Here is a 17,388-nt window from a genome sequence, read left to right on the forward strand (position 1 = left end):
AGCAGTTGCAGGTGAAGGGAGAAGAGTTGGCAGCTGCTGGGAGGAAAGAGGAACAACTAGTATCAGGAATTCAGTACCAATGTAAGGGAAAACTTTCTATTAAAAATATATAATATTTTGTAATATACAGGAGTTGGCTGTATTTTATTGGTTGACTGTCTCTTGTCTTTTTTTAAGTCTGGTTTTTTTTTTTTTTTCACTCTTCTGATGAGTCAAAAAAGCCATGGCTTCTATCCTGAATTCACAAGGCTTTCTAGAGGCCAGAAGAGACAGGGGCAGAAATGAAAGCTCTTCATCAGTCTTCTGGGCCATTGCAACACGATGTTAAAAAATACATACATACAAACAAAACAGCCTCTCATTTGTTCTGATTCATTCCTGAACCAACAGGACAGTGGGATAGACATTTTGGTGGGTGGGGGTGAGGAGCCCTCCCAGAATGTCTCACAGAAATTGGGGCAATACCCACTCTGCTTACTTCTAAAGATAATCCTACTGTAGTGGTTAACCTAATGTATCAACTTGACTGGGCCATGGGGTGCCCTGACATTTGGTCAAACATTATTCTGGGTGTGTCTGTGCTTTTGGAGGAGGGTGGCTTTGGATGAGATTAAAATTGGTAGACTGAGTAAAGCACATTACCCTCCCTAATGTGGGTGGCCCTCATCCAATCAATTGAAGACTTAAATAGAACAAAAAGACTAAGAGGGAACTTCACCTGACTGCTTGAGCTGGTACGTTGGTCTTTTTCTGCTTGCTGACTAGAACTACACCATCAGCACTTCTGGGTCTCCGGCTTGCCCACTGCATATCATGGGACTTCTTAGCCTCCATAATTGCATAAGTCAATTCCTTATAGTGAATCTCTATCTATCTATCTATCTATCTATCTATCTATCTATCTATCTATCTATCTGTCTGTCTGTCTGTCTGTCTATCTATCATCTATCTAATCTATATCTATCCATCCATCTGTCTATCTCTCTATACTTATATCTATATCTATCTCTTATTGGTTCTGTTTCTCTGTAGAACCCTGACAAATAGACCTACCTTAGGGCTATCTGAGTCCAACATTTCCTTAAGCTACAGCAAATAATAGGTCTGTGATCCACTTAAAGTTAAAAAAAATAAAGTCTCACACTATATATCCCATGGAGAATGATCAGAAGGGGCATTGGCCTGTCCTGGCACTAACCACAGCTGTAAACATAAAGCAGGCTGGGCCAAAATCAATGGGTCCCCTGACTTTCAAATCACTGCTCTGTGTTGTAGAAGGCTCCTGGTACTCGTGTATCCCCCAAAGTTCTATCACCTGTCTAACACTCTTCATATTTGGAGTCTAAACCTTAGGAACAAATCCAGGACTGAGGACAAAGTTTGAATTCTGGGGCTACCTGCTTGGGAGAGGCCACAGGAGTAATCAAGGGATCAAGCACTTCAACCAAGCACTTCACAGAAAAAGCAGCAAACCATGAGATGAAGAAGGAGTATGGTTGAAAGCTAACTTGGTCAATAGATCAGGGATCCAAATGGAAAGTGAGAAATGGAGATAAGACAACATCCTCAAATAATGCACGCCTGCCTCTGTAATCTTTGGGCCCAATTATTCATGTTTCTATTGGGCCCAGGCAGGTCCTCAAAGTACTTGTGCCTTGCTGAATACCTCAAGGCATTAGACATTAGTTCTCGAATCTACTTTATGGGCATTCTATCTTCACGATTTTGTCTCATTTCTGCCTTCAGATGCATCACAAGATTTTATAGCAGTTGGACAAATCTTCCCCATTTCCAGACAATTATGGTCCATAATTTTCAGCCATTTATTTTAAAGATATAAGCATTTTTTCCATCCTCACTCCTGTTCATGGCTGAGGTTAAAAAGGCAACCGTAAACTTTGTCTGATACATTTTCCATTCATTCTCCTCCTTTCCTTCAATATGCCAATCAGGCTGTCAGCTTGCTTTCTCTGCAGATTCATAACACTTCACCTTCAGTCTCATTAACTGATTTTCCTTTTGTTTCACATGAAGAAAACTCATCTCAACACTTAAAACCCTGGGAGTTACAATTTAGAACTTCTTCGGCTGACTTGGATTTTTAGCTCCCACTGATTGTTCTTTATTTTCTACCTTTCAGATAAAAAAAAAAAAATTCTTTTCCTTTTAACCACCTTTTGCTGACCTCATCTTTAAATATGGAGTAAGATTTATGCTCATATTGTAGCTTTTATGTGGGTCAACTTTTATAAATTTCAAAATATTCACTCATTTGGACTCTTTGGATTTTGTGAAAATTAGGATGAAACCTGGGTTACAGTTTGCTTAGTAGTGCCCCTCCCCATGAGGGTAATAATTGCCCTAAAATATTTTATGCGCAATCGAGAATGTAATCTGTACTATTGAACCCAGGTTGCCCTAAAGTAGAATCGTCAGCCAGATATGGTGGCTCATGCCTGTAATCCCCACACTTTAGGAAGCCAGGGTGGGAGGATCACTTGAGCCCAGGAGTTTGAGACTAGCCTGGGCAACACAGCAAGACCTCATCTCTACAAAAAAAAAAAATTTAATTATCTGGACATGGTGGTGCGAGCCTGAAGTCCTAGCTACTCATGAGGCTGAGGCAGGAGGATCCCTTGAGCCCAGGAGTTTGAGTTTGCAGTGGGCCATGATCACACCACTGCACTCCAGCCTGGATGACAGAGAGAGACCCTATCTCAAAAATAAATAAATAAAACTAAAAATAAAATCCAATTGTCCTTAAAAGTAAGCAGAGTGGGCTGGGCGCAGTGGCTCATGCCTGTAATCCCAGCACTTTGCGGGGGCCAAAGCAGGTGGATCACCTGAGTCAGGAGTTTGAGACCAGCCTGGCCAACGTGGCAAAACTCCTTCTCCACTAAAAAATACAAAAATTAGCCGAGCATGGTGGCATGTGCCTGTAATCCCAGCTACTAGGGGTGCTGAAATAGAAGGATCACTTGAACCTGGGAGGTGGAGGTTGCAGTGAGCCAAGATCGCACCACTGCACCACAGCCTGGGCAACAGAGTGAGACTCTGTCTCAAAAAGAAAAAAAAAAAAAAAAAGTAAGCAGAGTGGGTACAAATCAGAGAGCATTTGCAAATGAAGATGACCTTTGCTGGTGCTACTTGATGAATGCATTTGAAGTTAATGTAAGCTCCTTGATAGCTGAAAAATTATGTTTCTTTTTTTTTTCTTTTCTTTTCTTTTTTGTTCTTTTTGAGACAGAGCCTTGCTCTATCACCCAGGCTGGAGTGCAGTGGTATGATCTTGGCTCACTGCCACTTCCGCCGGGTTCAAGCGACTCTACTGCCGCAGCTTCCTGAGTAGCGGGGACTACAGGTGCCCGACACCACATCCAGCTAATTTTTTGTGTCTTTAGTAGAGAGGGGGTTTTGCTTTGTTGGCCAGGCTGGTCTCGAACTCCTGGCCTCAAGTGATCCGCCAGCCTTGGCCTCCTAAAGTGCTGGGATTACAAGTGTGAGCCACTGCACCTGGTGGAAAAATTATGTTTCTAGAGCCTAAAACTTTATATTGTGGTTAAGGATGCAGTTTTAGAGTCAGGCTGTCTTGTTTGGAATCCTAGCTCCACCATTAACTTACTGTGTGATCTTGAGCCAGTTACTTACTTCTTAGGGCCTCCATTTCTTATCTGTAAGGCATGGGAAAATACAGTGAATACCTCTTAAAGTTGTCAAATACAACTTTATGTCAAATACTTAGCACATTGCCAGGAAGACGGTACTCTCATAGGCAGCTGACCGAGTTTGTATTCTCCCAGAAGCAGGTCCTGGGACAAGAGTTTGAGTGCAAGTCATTTGTTTATCTGGGAGATGATCTCAGGAAACACTAAAAAAGGAGTGTGGAAGTGAGACAGGGGAGGGAAGGCAGCCAATAAAGGGTGCAATATCAAGTAGGTCATCACTGTGGGCAACTGGTTCTCAGTCCCACTAGGGATCTTTGGGAAACTATAAAGTATCCATATGAGAGCTATGCCCAGACCCCCTGCCAAGCGCTAAGGAAGCTGGATGTTGATAGAGCAATTCCTAATGATTATACCAGGAGTACTGCTTGGGACAAAGGAGATATTGACTCTGCCTTTGTGGACCTTACATTTTAATGGGAGCAGAATAGAACATCTTGGAGTCTGACTGCATTTAACAAAACTATCTGGGTCCTACCAGTGAGGTTGCGGTCAATCAGGGGGTAGCTATGCTCTCAGAAGAGCCAAGTTTGGATCCAGATTATCAACAGCGTATGTTAAATCCACTTCATTTTATTCAAAGGTATGTTAAAACCCTGCATTTTATTCAAAGTTCAGCTCAAATATTACCCCCTCTAGAAAGCTATCTTCCCCAAATACCCCTTCTCCTTTGCACGTTGTTATGCCACCCTGTGAATCTCCTTTGTGGCACTTACTTTAATATCTTGATAAAATGACATGATCAGTTGTGTCATTAGCCATTTGATGGCTACTCTCCTAAGAAATCTGTGACCTTCACCACCTTATCCAAGGACTTTGCATAGAGCAGGCCAGAGTTGGTGCTCACTAATAATTTGTTGAATAAAAGAGCAAGTAGTGCTGTGTGAAGTTTATAAATTATTGCATAGGCCAGTGAATAGTAGCCAAAGAAATGCAAAAACAGCCCCTCCTGGATGATTTTTCCACTGATTCTTTCAGCAGTGTTTCTCTGCTACTCTCTCTGTGCTTGGAATAGTCCCAGCCCCCTCTGTTGCTGGGCAGAGCAAAGTGCCTTTCTCAGCAACATCCTGAGTGACCAGCTGCTCAGGAAGTGCCCTTGATTGGTGAATATAATGCTGTGAAGCTTTTGCAATCAGCGATTCAAATTTGAGGCAATGGCTGAGGCCTAACTGTTTTCTCAGGGGTCTTCTGCAGGTCACTGCATCAGATACTTGCCCCAAGTGAGCCCTCCTACTTCCACTACAATTTCTTTTTTCCCCAGACAGGATCTCACTCTGTTGCCCAGGCTGGAGTACAGTGCGGGGATCATGGCTCACTGCAACCTTGACCTCCCTGGGCTCAGTGATCCTCCCATCTCAGCCTCCTGAGTAGCTGGGACTACAAGCGTGCCCCCACCAGGCCTGGCTAATTTTTGCATATTTTTGTAGAGACAGGGTTTCACCATGCTGCCCAGGCTCGTCTTGAACTCCTGAGCTTAAGGAATCCACCCACCTCGGCCTCCCAAAGTGCCAGGATTATAGGCATGAGCCACCATGCCTGGCCTATTTCCACCAGTCTTTTCAGGAGCAGGCTTTAAGTGTGGCGCTTTTCTCTCCCTTAAGAGTGTTTAGTCCCAGGTATCTAAGGGCCTTGGTCATAACCCCAAACCATCTTCCCTCTCCTGCGGGGTGGAAGGGCACTTGTGTAAGCATTCTAGGGACACCTTGGGTCATCCCATGATCGTTATTTGTACAAATTAAACTCTGACACTAACCCTGGGAAAACACTTGTTTCCTCAAAATTGTGAGAGGCAATGGAATTGCATGCTTTTGCTACAGTTAGTCCTTGCTTTGCACAGTTTAGATGTACAGTAGCCCCCACTTATCTGAGGGTGATACCTTCCAGGACTCCCAGTGGATGCCTGAAACTGCAGGTAGTACCGAACTCTCCATCTACTAATTTTTTTCCGTCTCATAACTAAGACGATTACTAGTGACTAACAGATGATGGGTCAAAGTCAGCGTGGACCTGCTGAACAAAGGGATGATTCACCTCCGGGTGGGATGGAGTAGGATGGCTACACATTTAAAACTTGATTCACAATTTAAAACTTGTTTATTTCTGTAAGTTTCCATTTAAGATTTTCAGACTGCAGTTGACTGCAGTTGATTGCAGTTAATTGAAACCATGGAAAGTGAAACCATGGATAAGGGGAAACTACTGTACTGGAAGTTAAATTTGCATCAAACATAAATGGAGTTATAGAAGAAAAAGCTGACTGTGGGAATGTTGACCCTGCCTCCATTCTCAAGAGATTCTTATGCAGCCAGAGGAACTTAGTGAAGGGGAACTTATGAAACTCACAAATGAGGAAAATGGTGGTGCTGAAAAGATGTCTACAAGAGAGTGATGCCAGCAAAAACTTCACATTAAAGGAACTCCCGGAGATACTGCAAAGAACAAAATGTTGGAAGCTGATTCAGACTTAGAAAGGAGTATGACAATTTGCGAAGGAATAGAAAAGGTGCTTGCTCCACTTGTAAGTTATACTATGTTGTAAGTTATGCTATGAAAAGAAGGAGGCAAGCACTGCTCAAACTACTTTTTTTTTTTTTTTTTAGACAGAGTCTCGCTCTGCCACCCAGGCGGGAGTGCCGTGGCACAATCTCGGCTCACTGCAACCTCTACCTCCCAGGTTCAAGGGATTCTCCTGCCTCAGCCTCCTGAGTAGTTGGGATTACAGGCGCGTGCCACCATGCCTGGCTGATTTTTGCATTTTTAGTAGAAATGGGGTTTCACCGTGTTGGCCAGGCTGGTCTAGAACTCCTGGCCTCAAGTGACCTGCCCACCTCAGCCACTCAAAGTGTTGGGATTACAGGCGCGAGCCACCGCCTCAGCCTACTTTTGATAACTTTTTACAAAGAAATGAAACACTCTAATTCTCAGTGTGTCTAATGTTTTAAATTGCAATGCACTAAATAAACATTAATTATACTATTTCTGTTTTCCTATACACTTCTAAGTGACAGGAAGATAAATTTTGATGTTTTTAACAATAATTTGTCAAGGTCACAGAACAATTATAATTATTCCTACTGGTTATTAAGATTGCTGTGCACAGTTTGCAATACAAGAGCTGCCTGTCGTTTGTTACGATGAAATACATACAGACGTTTTGACAAGTCCAGTGGTATTATGACAGTATTAACAAACTAAAAATTGTATAAAGTCAAATATTCATATTCTGAGAGCAGGACAGAATATTTAAATTTGAGACTCTCCTGGAAAAATAAAGTTACTCAAATATAATAGCATAATATCAGGTATCTAGAGCAAGAGATTTTAGCACTGTTGCATTGTCTCAATTTTTAATGCTACCAAATCTGGCTATCTCCCCTCTGTTCTATTCAGTGTGTGTGTGTGGTTTTTGTTGTTGTTGTTTGTTTGTTTGTTTTGAAACAGGGTCTTCCTGGGTCACCCAGGCTGGAGTGCTGTGGTGCAAACACAGCTCACTGCAGCCTCAACCTCCTGGGCTCAAGTGATTCTCTTGCCTCAGCCTCCCAAGTAGCTGGGACCACAGGCACGCCACCACACCTGGCTAATTTTTGTATTTTTTGTATAGATGGAGTCTCGCCATGTGTCCCAGGCTGATCTCAAACTCCTGGGCTCGAGCAATCCTTATAGTCATGAGCCACCATGCCCGACCGGTGTGTTCTAAATATTAGTAAGAAAGCTTAAATTCCATCCTCTGATCTATTGCTGAATAAGAGAGAGTTTTGGACACATCTCATTATCTTCATATACCTCAAACCTTTCAACTGTGTGATTAAACATATTCATAGGTATGTTACAAAGATTGACAATAACATAATTTTAGATAATTCTGGACAGTATGTGATGCTGATAAACTGCATGTATTAAAATACATTTTATGGGGGATTCTTGCAGATCTTATTATCAGGAGCATCCTCCCTATTGCAATAGTTTCCTCCACCTTGCAATAATACTTTCTTACGTGCACTTATTACCTAATGATCCTTATGTATACATACACATTGGAAGCTGAAATCCCAAGCTCTAACCTAAATTGGCCAATGCCTGCCAAACGTAGGAACCTCTCATTAATATGAGATGAGTCTGGTCTACAAAGTTGTTAGGATTTCTCTTCCTCTCGTATCCAACATTTTCAGCATCACCCACAGGGCAATCTGTGATCTCACAGCCATAGCTTGGGCTTGTCTCTTTCATCTTGATCTGGAACCCAAGGAAGGGGGGCCAAAGGACTCCCCCTGCGACCTCCCAAAAGACATGTGAGTTTGCCTCAGGAAACACTCTTGGTTCCTGTTTTGTGGATAGGCATTGCTCAATATATATTTGTGGACCTGGCCAAAGTATATTATTTGATTGTTTGTGGGGACAGAGTTGTAGGGCCCTGAGCAAAGTGGGGACAAAAAAGCCCAGAGCCGTGACCCTTAGCTACTGGACATGAAGAGATTACATAAGTTGGATTGTTAAATGGGCTTCTAGATTGCTAAAAGTAACAACAACAACTTTATTTCTTCTGGGCTATTGTAGACCAACAGTCATTAGAAAGCCAATCAACCTACCCAGATGGCTGGTTGTGAACAGCGATGTGGAGGGCACAGCAGGAGTTGGGAAACAAATGAGAAGACGGTTCCAGAAATGGACATGTTGGTGTACCCTGTGGGGCATTTCACACAGTATCAACCCTTTCATCCCCCTCAACTATTTTTATGTTTATATTGTAAATTTGTAAATAGAGAAAGGTGTACCAGATAAGATGCACCCCAATAGTACCTCTAAATACAACAACTGTTCCATTTGTGTTCTCTAAATATAATCATTGCTCCCATTTTGCTGTAGATGCTTCCAGCCTTTTTAACTTGTAAGGAGTATTTATTTATTTTAAAAATTGTGGTAAGGCTGGGCGCGGTGGCTCACGCCTGTAATCCCAGCACTTTGGGAAGCTGAGGCAGGCAGATCACCTGAGGTCGGGAGTTCGGGACCAGCCTGACCAACATGGAGAAACCCCATCTCTAACAAAAATACAAAATTAGCCAAGCATGGTGGCACATGCCTGTGATCCTGGCTACTCAGGAGGCTGAAGCAGGAGAATCGCTTGAACCCGGGAAGCAGAGGTTGCAGTGAGCTGAGATTGCACCATTGCACGCCAGCCTGGGCAACAAGAGTGAAACTCTGTCTCAAAAAACAAACAAACAAAAAAATTGTGGTAAAATACAGATAACATAACATTTACCTTCTTAATCATTAAAAAAATTGTCCCAGATATATCAGACAAATATTAAATCTCTTGATGATTCAATCTGTTGAACTATGCAACTACCATAGTACCCTTTTAACCGTGTTTAAGTGTACAGTTCAATCGTGTTTAGTGTGTTCACATGGTTGTGCAATGAATTCCCAGAACTCTTTTCATTTACCCAAACTGAAACTTGATATGCATTAAACAAGAATTTCTCATTCCCTCCCATCTCCAGCCCTCAGCAACCACCTTCCCAAACTATTTTTTTCTCAACTGTAAAATAGGGACACTATGCCAAAAGGATTGTTATGAGACTTAAATGAGTTAAGTGTCATGGACTAAATGTTTATGTCCCCCCAAAATTCAGATGTTGAAATCGTAACCTCCATTGTGATGGTATGAGGAGATGAGCCTTTGGGAGGGGATTAGGTCCTGAGGATGAAGCCCTCATGAAACGGATTAGTGCCCTTATAAAAGAGTCCCTAAAGAGCTCTCTAATTCTCTTTCTGCCATGTGAAGCTACAAGGGGAAATCGGTAGTCTGCAACCAGGAAGAGGACCCTCCCCAGAACCCATGCCTGATCTATTTCTAACCTCCAGCACTGTGAGAGTAAATTTCTGTTGTTTATAAGCTACCCAGTCTATGGCACTTTGTTATACACCCCAAACTAAGACAATAATGTATGCAAATTGCTTGCTATAGTGCTTCATACACAATTAAGTGCTCAGCAAATGTTAGATATTATTATTTATGATTCTGTCTTAATGATTTTTTTGAAAACATCATGAATTAACATGGGTGAAATTGGGTATATAAACACAAATAAAGGCTATAATTAGAGAAAGATGAGTACGAAGGAAGCGAGCAACAAGAGACCGTATGTGGAAGAGGAAAGAGGAGGATGAGTATTCTTATGGTCTTATCATGGAGACAAGGAGTTAAGATGCAGGTCCTGGCCTACCTTGGCTTGATTGGTGGCTGTATATGGGCCTTAATTTCCACTTGCTTATTTCCTGTGGGCAGGGACTTAAGAGACCTGGGCAATTTTCCATTTGTCTGATGCAGAAGTGGTACATAGCAGTGGGTTTTTGTTTAGCTTAATGTAAAGCATGTTATTTAAAAAGTAAATTAGTCTTCAACCATTATTAATTGGGACTTTCACATAAAAATCTGTATTTCAGGCTTCATTCACTTGGAAGATCTGCTAAAAAGTGGTCCTCATTTAATTGAGGCAACAATTGGCTGGACTGTGTAGATGATTTCATCTCAGCCCATATCACTCAATTATGTTGCCTGCTTAGCCTCTGAGGAAGGTGGTCTGTAAGGTTAATCAGGCAACTTATTTTTTTCATATGATCAAACTCATATTCCCAATATATGATCATGACCACTGTCATGACACATACTGACAATTCTACCTTTTCTAGGAAACTCGATATCCTGGCTACAAATGTGTCTATAGATTATGTTCTCCCAAGTTAGTACCTTCAAGAACTGTGAAAGGTCTAAGATTTTTTTTTAACTTTTATTTTAAGTTCATGGGTTTATGTGCAGGATATCCAGGTTTGTTACACAGGTAAACTTGTGTCATGGGAGTTGTTGTACAGTTATTTCATCACCCAGCTATTAAGCCTAGTCTCTACTGGTAATTTTTCCTAATCTCCTTCCTCCTCCCAACCTCCACCCTCCTATAAGCCCCCGTGTGTGTCATTCCCCTCTATGTATCCATGTGTTCTCATCATTTAGCTCCCACTTATAAGTGGAAGTATTTGGAATTTAGTTTTCTGTTCCTGCATTAATTTGCTAAGGATACTGGCCTCTGGCTCCATCCATGTCCCTGCAAAGGACATGATTTCGTTCTTTTTTATGACTGCATAGTATTCCATGGTGTATATGTACCACATTTTCTTTATCCAGTCCATAAGATTTTACTCGGAAACAAACAAGTTAGCTTAGCACAGTTTTATAGATGCTAGTGAAGACATGAGACTCTGGGGTTAGAGACATAGGATAAGGGCAGTTCATTCCTCACAGCAATAGCAGTAGCCAGAGCATCAGTATTTGTGCTGCTTCCCTAAGCCTAATTCTTACAGGGCAACACAAAGAGGATCAGATGACACCTGCACATGTGTGGGTTGCATTATAGGAGTGGGACCCCAAGCTTAGGGAGCTCATATCTTTTATAATGGTCAGTAAGCATACTTGACCTTTGCTCTAGAGCAAGCTTTTCCAGCACACGGCCCATGGGCTGCATGCAGCCTGAGACAGCTTTGAATGTGGCCCAACACAAGTTCATAAACTTTCTTAAAACTTGAGGGCTTTTTGTGATTTTTTTTTTCTTTTGCTCATCAGCTGTGGTTAGTGTTAGTGTGTTTTCCGTGTGGCCCAAGACATTTCTGCTTTTTCCAATGTGGCCCAGGAAAGTCGAAAGATTGGACACCCCTGCTCTAGAGGGAGATATTATCTTTGCTATAATGGGACAATCAAAAAACCTGCCCTTTGCTCTGAAGGGAGACATTGTTTCTATCTTCTAAGGCTGTTTGCTATATAAATATTCTGGAAAAGTTAGTCTGGAACAAAAGCAGTCAGTGCCTCTGCTTGTAAGATGTGCGGAAACACCAAAGACCTGTGGAGAATTGTCTCCCAACATGCACCCAACACCATTTGTCCTGTCAACTTTGCCTTCACTTTAGAACAAGTTTGCACTTACTAAAAAGGGAAACCCTGATTCTTTACTCTCACACTTCACTCTGATACTGATGTGTGAAAGGTTTTTCAACACCAACCAGTTCTTCAACTCTCTGCATACCAACTGGGTATCCTACAATTAAATTCTGACATTAACCACCTGGAGTTAGTGCAGACACCATAGTTGAAGGCTCAGTCCCACAAAACTGCCCCCACTTCAGATGCCAATCATGAGAAATGGGTCCCCAGATGGCCCATACTTCTACCCAACTTGACTACATATTGAAGGTTCCCACAGGTTCAATAGTTTGCTATAGGCTGGGCCCGGTGGCTCATGCCTGTAATCCCAGCACTTTGGGAGGCCGAGGTGGGCGGATCACTTGAAGTCAGGAGTTCAAGACCAGCCTGGCCAACATGGTGAGACTCCGTCTCTACTAAAAAATAAGAAAAAATTAGCCAGGAGTGGTGGAATGCACCTGTAGTCCCAGTTACTCAAGAGGATGAGGCAGGAGAATCGCTTGAACCTGGGAGGTTGCAGTGAGCAGAGATCATGCCACTGCACTCCAGATTGGGTGACAGAGTGAGACTCCAAATCAAATAATAATAATAATAATTTGCTGTGACAGAGTAAGACTCCATCTCAAATAATAACAATAATAATTTGCTATGACAGCTCACCGAACTCAAGGAACCACTTACATTTACCAGTTTATTATAAAGGATATAATAAAGGATACAGAGGAACAGCCAGTCGAAGGGGTACATAGGGTGAGATCTGGAAGAAACTGAGTACAGGAGCTTCTGTCCCAGTGGGAGTTGGGGTATGCCACTTTCCCAGCATGTGGATATGTTCACCAATCCCGGAGCTCTCTGAGCCATATACCTTAGGCATTTTAATGGTGGCTTCATCATGTAGACATGATTGATTATTAACTCAATCTCCAGGCCCTCTGCACTCCCCAGAGGATGGGGGTAAGGCTGAAGGTTCCAAGCATCTAATCATGGCTTGGTTTTTTCTGGTAACCAACTCCCAACCAGGAACTCACCAAGAGTCACCTCATGAGATCAAAAGATACTCCCATCACCCAGGAAATTCCAAGGGATTTAGGACCTTTGTGTCAGGAACCAGGATCAAAGACCAAATATTGGAACAAAGGATGCACCTAGCACCCCATGGCTCAGGAAATTACAAGGGTTTTAGAAGCTCTGTGCCAGAACCAGGGGCAGAGACTTTATTTATTTATTTATTTATTTATTATTTATTTATTTATTTATTTGAGACGAGGTCTTCCTCTGGAGTACAGTGGCATGATCTTGGCTCACTGCAACCTCCTCCCCCCAGGCTCAGGCAATCCTCCCACCACAGCCTCCCCAGTAGCTAAGACCACAGGGATGTGCCACCGCACCCATCTAATTTTTGTGCTTTTAGTAGAGACGGGATTTCATCATGTTGCCCAGATGGGTCTGGAACTTCTGAGCTCAAGTGATCCGCCCCCCTCAGCCTCCCAAAGTGCTGAGATTACAGGCGTGAGCCACCATGCCCAGCCTATTTATTTATTTTTGTGTCACACTAACCTAAAGGTAACAAACAGGGAACATTATGGATGAAGTATACTGGGTATTCATTTGCTTATTAAGCAAATATTTATTACACACTCAAAATGATAAGAGATGTGCTAGGCCCCAGAAATACAAACTACAAAACAACCCACTCTTTCCCTTCAAGGTGCTCATAATCTAGTTTGTAAGTCAGGCAAGTAAATTGGCAATTACAGCACAGTGTAACAAATGCTACCTGTGGGCGAAGGAAGTCCTGGGGTGAAGGGAAAGAGAGAAGGATGGTTTCCAGGAGGAGGGCTCATTTCACCAAAACCATGAAAAAGAGGAGTAGGAGTAAGGGGGAATGAGAAGTGGGGAGAATTAGCCCAGTATGTCAGGCAAGAGAGGAGAAAGAGGTAGGTTATGAATTGGCGGACTATGATGAGAAATTTGGATTTACAGGAGAACAATGTGGGAATAACCCCGGAGGCAGAGAGACCAGTCAAGAGGCTTTTGCAAGAGGCTAGACATGAGATGGTGCTGGGTTGAAATAAGAAAGTGGCAACAGAAATGGAGGGAAGAGGACACAGCTGAGTGATCTTGAAGAGGTATAGAATTGATCAGACTTGATAATGAACTGGATGAGGCAATAAGGGGAGAAAAAGAATCTTTGTGCCCAGCTTTTGTCTTGGGAAACTGGGTGGTTGGTGATGGCATTAACTGAGTTAGAGAAGACAGGAAGAGGAGGACCAGGTTTTGGCTGAATATAACCAGTAGGTAAATAGACATATAAGAATCTTATGCCATATAAATTCAAGATATTATTTTTTAATTGTCAGTATTACATTAATGCACTTTATACTTTAAAAATTAATTCAACATATTAGATTATATGCAAATCAATAACTATCAAGTACTATATATAGGAAGCACATAATGACTTGTACATAACTGACAGAGAAAAGTACAGCTAAAACATGCTGTGTGGGCATCCATTAAGTAGGCAACTCACAGACCTGAATGCAAACTCAGAGTACTTAACAGTGTGCTCTCTTCATACTCAAGTAAATCTTTTAAGGAAAGGAAATAGCACTTCATTTTAAGTCAGGGTGCCATTTCCACTGTAATTGCAGCTGACATATTGCTAATGCACCAAGACAATTTGTGATTTAAAAAAAAAACCCCAGAAGTTCACTATATTACAGTTCATAATCACTAGGGCTTTCTTTGTGCAGTTCTAACTTTTAAAAAGCTTACATTTACCATCCAAATGCCATGATAAAATAGCTAATCTTGCCTGTGACGTTGTCATAACCAGAACAAGATAAAATTCCAAGTTGTTAATGAACTGAGTGAATTTTAATTTGGGGACTTTGTAAGAAAGAAACATTCCCCATTAAATACTGTATATTTATTTATTGAGCTAAAAAAAAAAAAAAAAACGAAGTGCTTCCCACCAAATCCTATAGTATATATTTGTCACAATCAGTGAAAACAGAAATGAGTACAACCAGGCATAATTGGAAACCAATTGTCCTTTCATCCATCACTAATGTTTCCAATCTGTTAAAGTCACGTTTGCCTTTTTCCAGGCTATACTGTGGTTCATATTTCCCACAGACTCATCATGAAAGCATTGACAATAGTAAGCTTCCACCCAACACTATTCAGTCCTACCTTAATTACAGCACCAAATGAATAGTGAGGAAAGGAACATCGTATTATCTCACTGGTACAACAAGACAGATCATTTCAATCAGATCAAATGCAAGTTGTAGTTCAGACAATCACTGTCTTAGATTTTTTATTTGTATGATTTTTCTTTTTTCTAAATTTCAGCTCTAGTAGGACATATTCACATTATTTCCACTTTTTAAAAGCCACCACTATAGGAACATTTTGGAATGCTAAATATTTGCCTCCAAGTTGACATTAAAGATGGTAAGTTTTCTCCTCCTGAAGAATATATTACAAACAATTGTTTACCTATAAGCCATATTTCTTCAAATGCTTTCCAATCCATTTTCCCTGAGAACATAAAACCAAAGGTGAACAGCTCTTAGTAAATCACCTCATGATCCCTGAAATGCAGTAATGATTGAAGAAAAAGGGAGGGAGATGGTCAATGCTCTTCTGCATGTACTGGGTAATCAAGTATCATTGATTATCTCTTTGATATAATGATTTCCTTTCTTTTGGGTATATACCCAGCAGTGGAATTGCTGGATCATATGGTAGCTCTATTTTTAGTTTGTTGAGGAATGATTGAGACTGGTTTTCACTTCGGAACCAACCAACCATTGCGTTCTTCAACTTTTCTAGTCTCCTCACTGAAGTTGAACAATTTCATGAAGATGAACATTGTAAGATATCTGATCTGTTGTTTCAATCAATGCCAGCAATAATTCTGGGGATCATTCCATACAGAACTTTCCAGGGTCAGGGTAAAGCGTCCACATCAAAATCATTATCTCTTTTATGCTTGGAAACATTAGCTCCTGATAGGCCTCTAGATTCCAGAGGCTTAGCTGTGATTACTGTTCTGATCTCATTTGAGAGCATCTTATGTCGGGGTGGTCCAGAATCTTCACGGCTTGAGTTTATCGGGTATAATTATTAGAACAGGTTCCGAGAACATAGTATAAAAACAGAAGAAAATGAGGAACAGCAGAGCAGAATGTAGAGATAATATCATCATGTGTTCTTGAGGCCCAAAGCAGAATCTTTTTTTTTTTTTTTGAGACAGTCTTGTTCTGTCACCCAGGCTGGAGTGCAGTGGCACCATCTTGGCTCACTGCAGCCTTTGCCTCCTGGGTTTGAGCTATTCTCATGCCTTAGTCTCCTGAGCAGCTGCAATTATAGGCGCACAACCACCACACCTGGCTAATTTTTGTATTTTTAGTAGAAACGGGGTTTTACCCTGTAGGCCAGGCTGGTCTCGAACTCCTGACCTCAGGTGATCCACCTGCCTCAGCCTCCCAAAATGCTGAGATTACAGGCGTGAGCCACCGTGCCCGGCCCCAAGACAGAATTCTAAAGTGCACTTCCAAGGGAGAGCAAGTCAAGTCTACTTTAAGGTTGAGAAGAGGGTCATTTGAAACTTGGGGAGAGGGTTCCAGGGGCAGGTTGCCCATGGGGAGGCTTCAACGGGTCCAGGCAGCAGGAGATGGTGGAGACATTCACAGAGTGTGACGGGGAAAGACAAGTGGAAAGGGAAAGAAAAGTGTATGAAACGTATTTGTCTACTTGGGAAATTTCCCCTGCTTCAGTTCATAGCCACTAGACTATTTTGTCGTGTGTCACGGTTCTAGATACGGAGAGATCACTGCTGTGGGCTGTGAGCAGAGCTTTAACAAGCAGTGGGGCTCACTGATTCCTTATTAGTAGTAGTAGAAATAGTAGAGACAGGATCTCACTATGTTGCCAGGAGTTCAAGACCTCCTGGCCTCAAGCCATCTTCCCACCTCGGCCTGTCAAAGTGCAGAGCTTACAGGCATGAGCCACCATGCCCAGCCTGATTTTCTTTTCATGATGTCGTGCACTTCCTCCATGTTTCATTTTCTTCAGTTGCTCCAAGGTTACTCTCGGCTTTCTGCCACTTAAGAAGACAACCCAGCCCAGCCACACAGGTAAGACACTCAAAGGTGGACTGACTTCTCAGACCACATAAATGCTAAGGATTCAAATGGGCCCGAATGAAATTCTAAGGCACATTCTCTGGCATTTTTTCAGACATTACCAGATTCACTCTAGTCTAGAACATTAAGCGGTCCATTTTAACCGTGCATTCCTCTTGAGACAAAGCGTGTGTCTATAAAGGGCTCCTGCTGCTCAGTGAGGGGAGAGCGACCTTGCAGCGTACAGAAACCAATAAAGCACTTTGAGCCTGGCAAAACCCCAGCCCATCATGACTCCTCAGATGTTACTTTTAGTTAAAAAAAAAAAAAAAAAACAGTCAGATGCATTTGCCATGGGAACGGCAATGGAAGGTCACTCTCTTCTGTACTTATTTTTATGTGTGTGGGTCACTGAGCCCTCATCCTCCTCCGGCCGGCTCTCTTCAAGCTACCCCCTCATTCCCATGTTGTCAGCCCTGCCTCTGCCTCTTCTTCCAGCCAGTTTCAGCTCACCCTCCAACTCCTCCCTTGCCCTCCCTTTGCTGCTTCTATCTAAGGG

At 42.1% G+C, this 17,388-nt stretch overlaps 1 protein-coding gene and 1 non-coding gene across 2 annotated transcripts in view; both read right to left on the reverse strand.

The window, feature by feature from the left end:
- The window catches only part of SLC9A7 (solute carrier family 9 member A7), a 1,149,612-nt gene that overhangs the window by 267,631 nt on the left and 864,593 nt on the right, over positions 1-17,388 (reverse strand). The window lies entirely within an intron of this gene.
- Positions 9,007-9,074, reverse strand: LOC126947039 (small nucleolar RNA SNORD77). Its single transcript, XR_007722890.1, has one exon. It is a non-coding gene; the product is annotated as a small nucleolar RNA SNORD77 (small nucleolar RNA).

This window comes from Macaca thibetana, chromosome X (assembly GCF_024542745.1).
Source record: "Macaca thibetana thibetana isolate TM-01 chromosome X, ASM2454274v1, whole genome shotgun sequence".
Lineage (NCBI taxonomy): Eukaryota > Metazoa > Chordata > Mammalia > Primates > Cercopithecidae > Macaca > Macaca thibetana.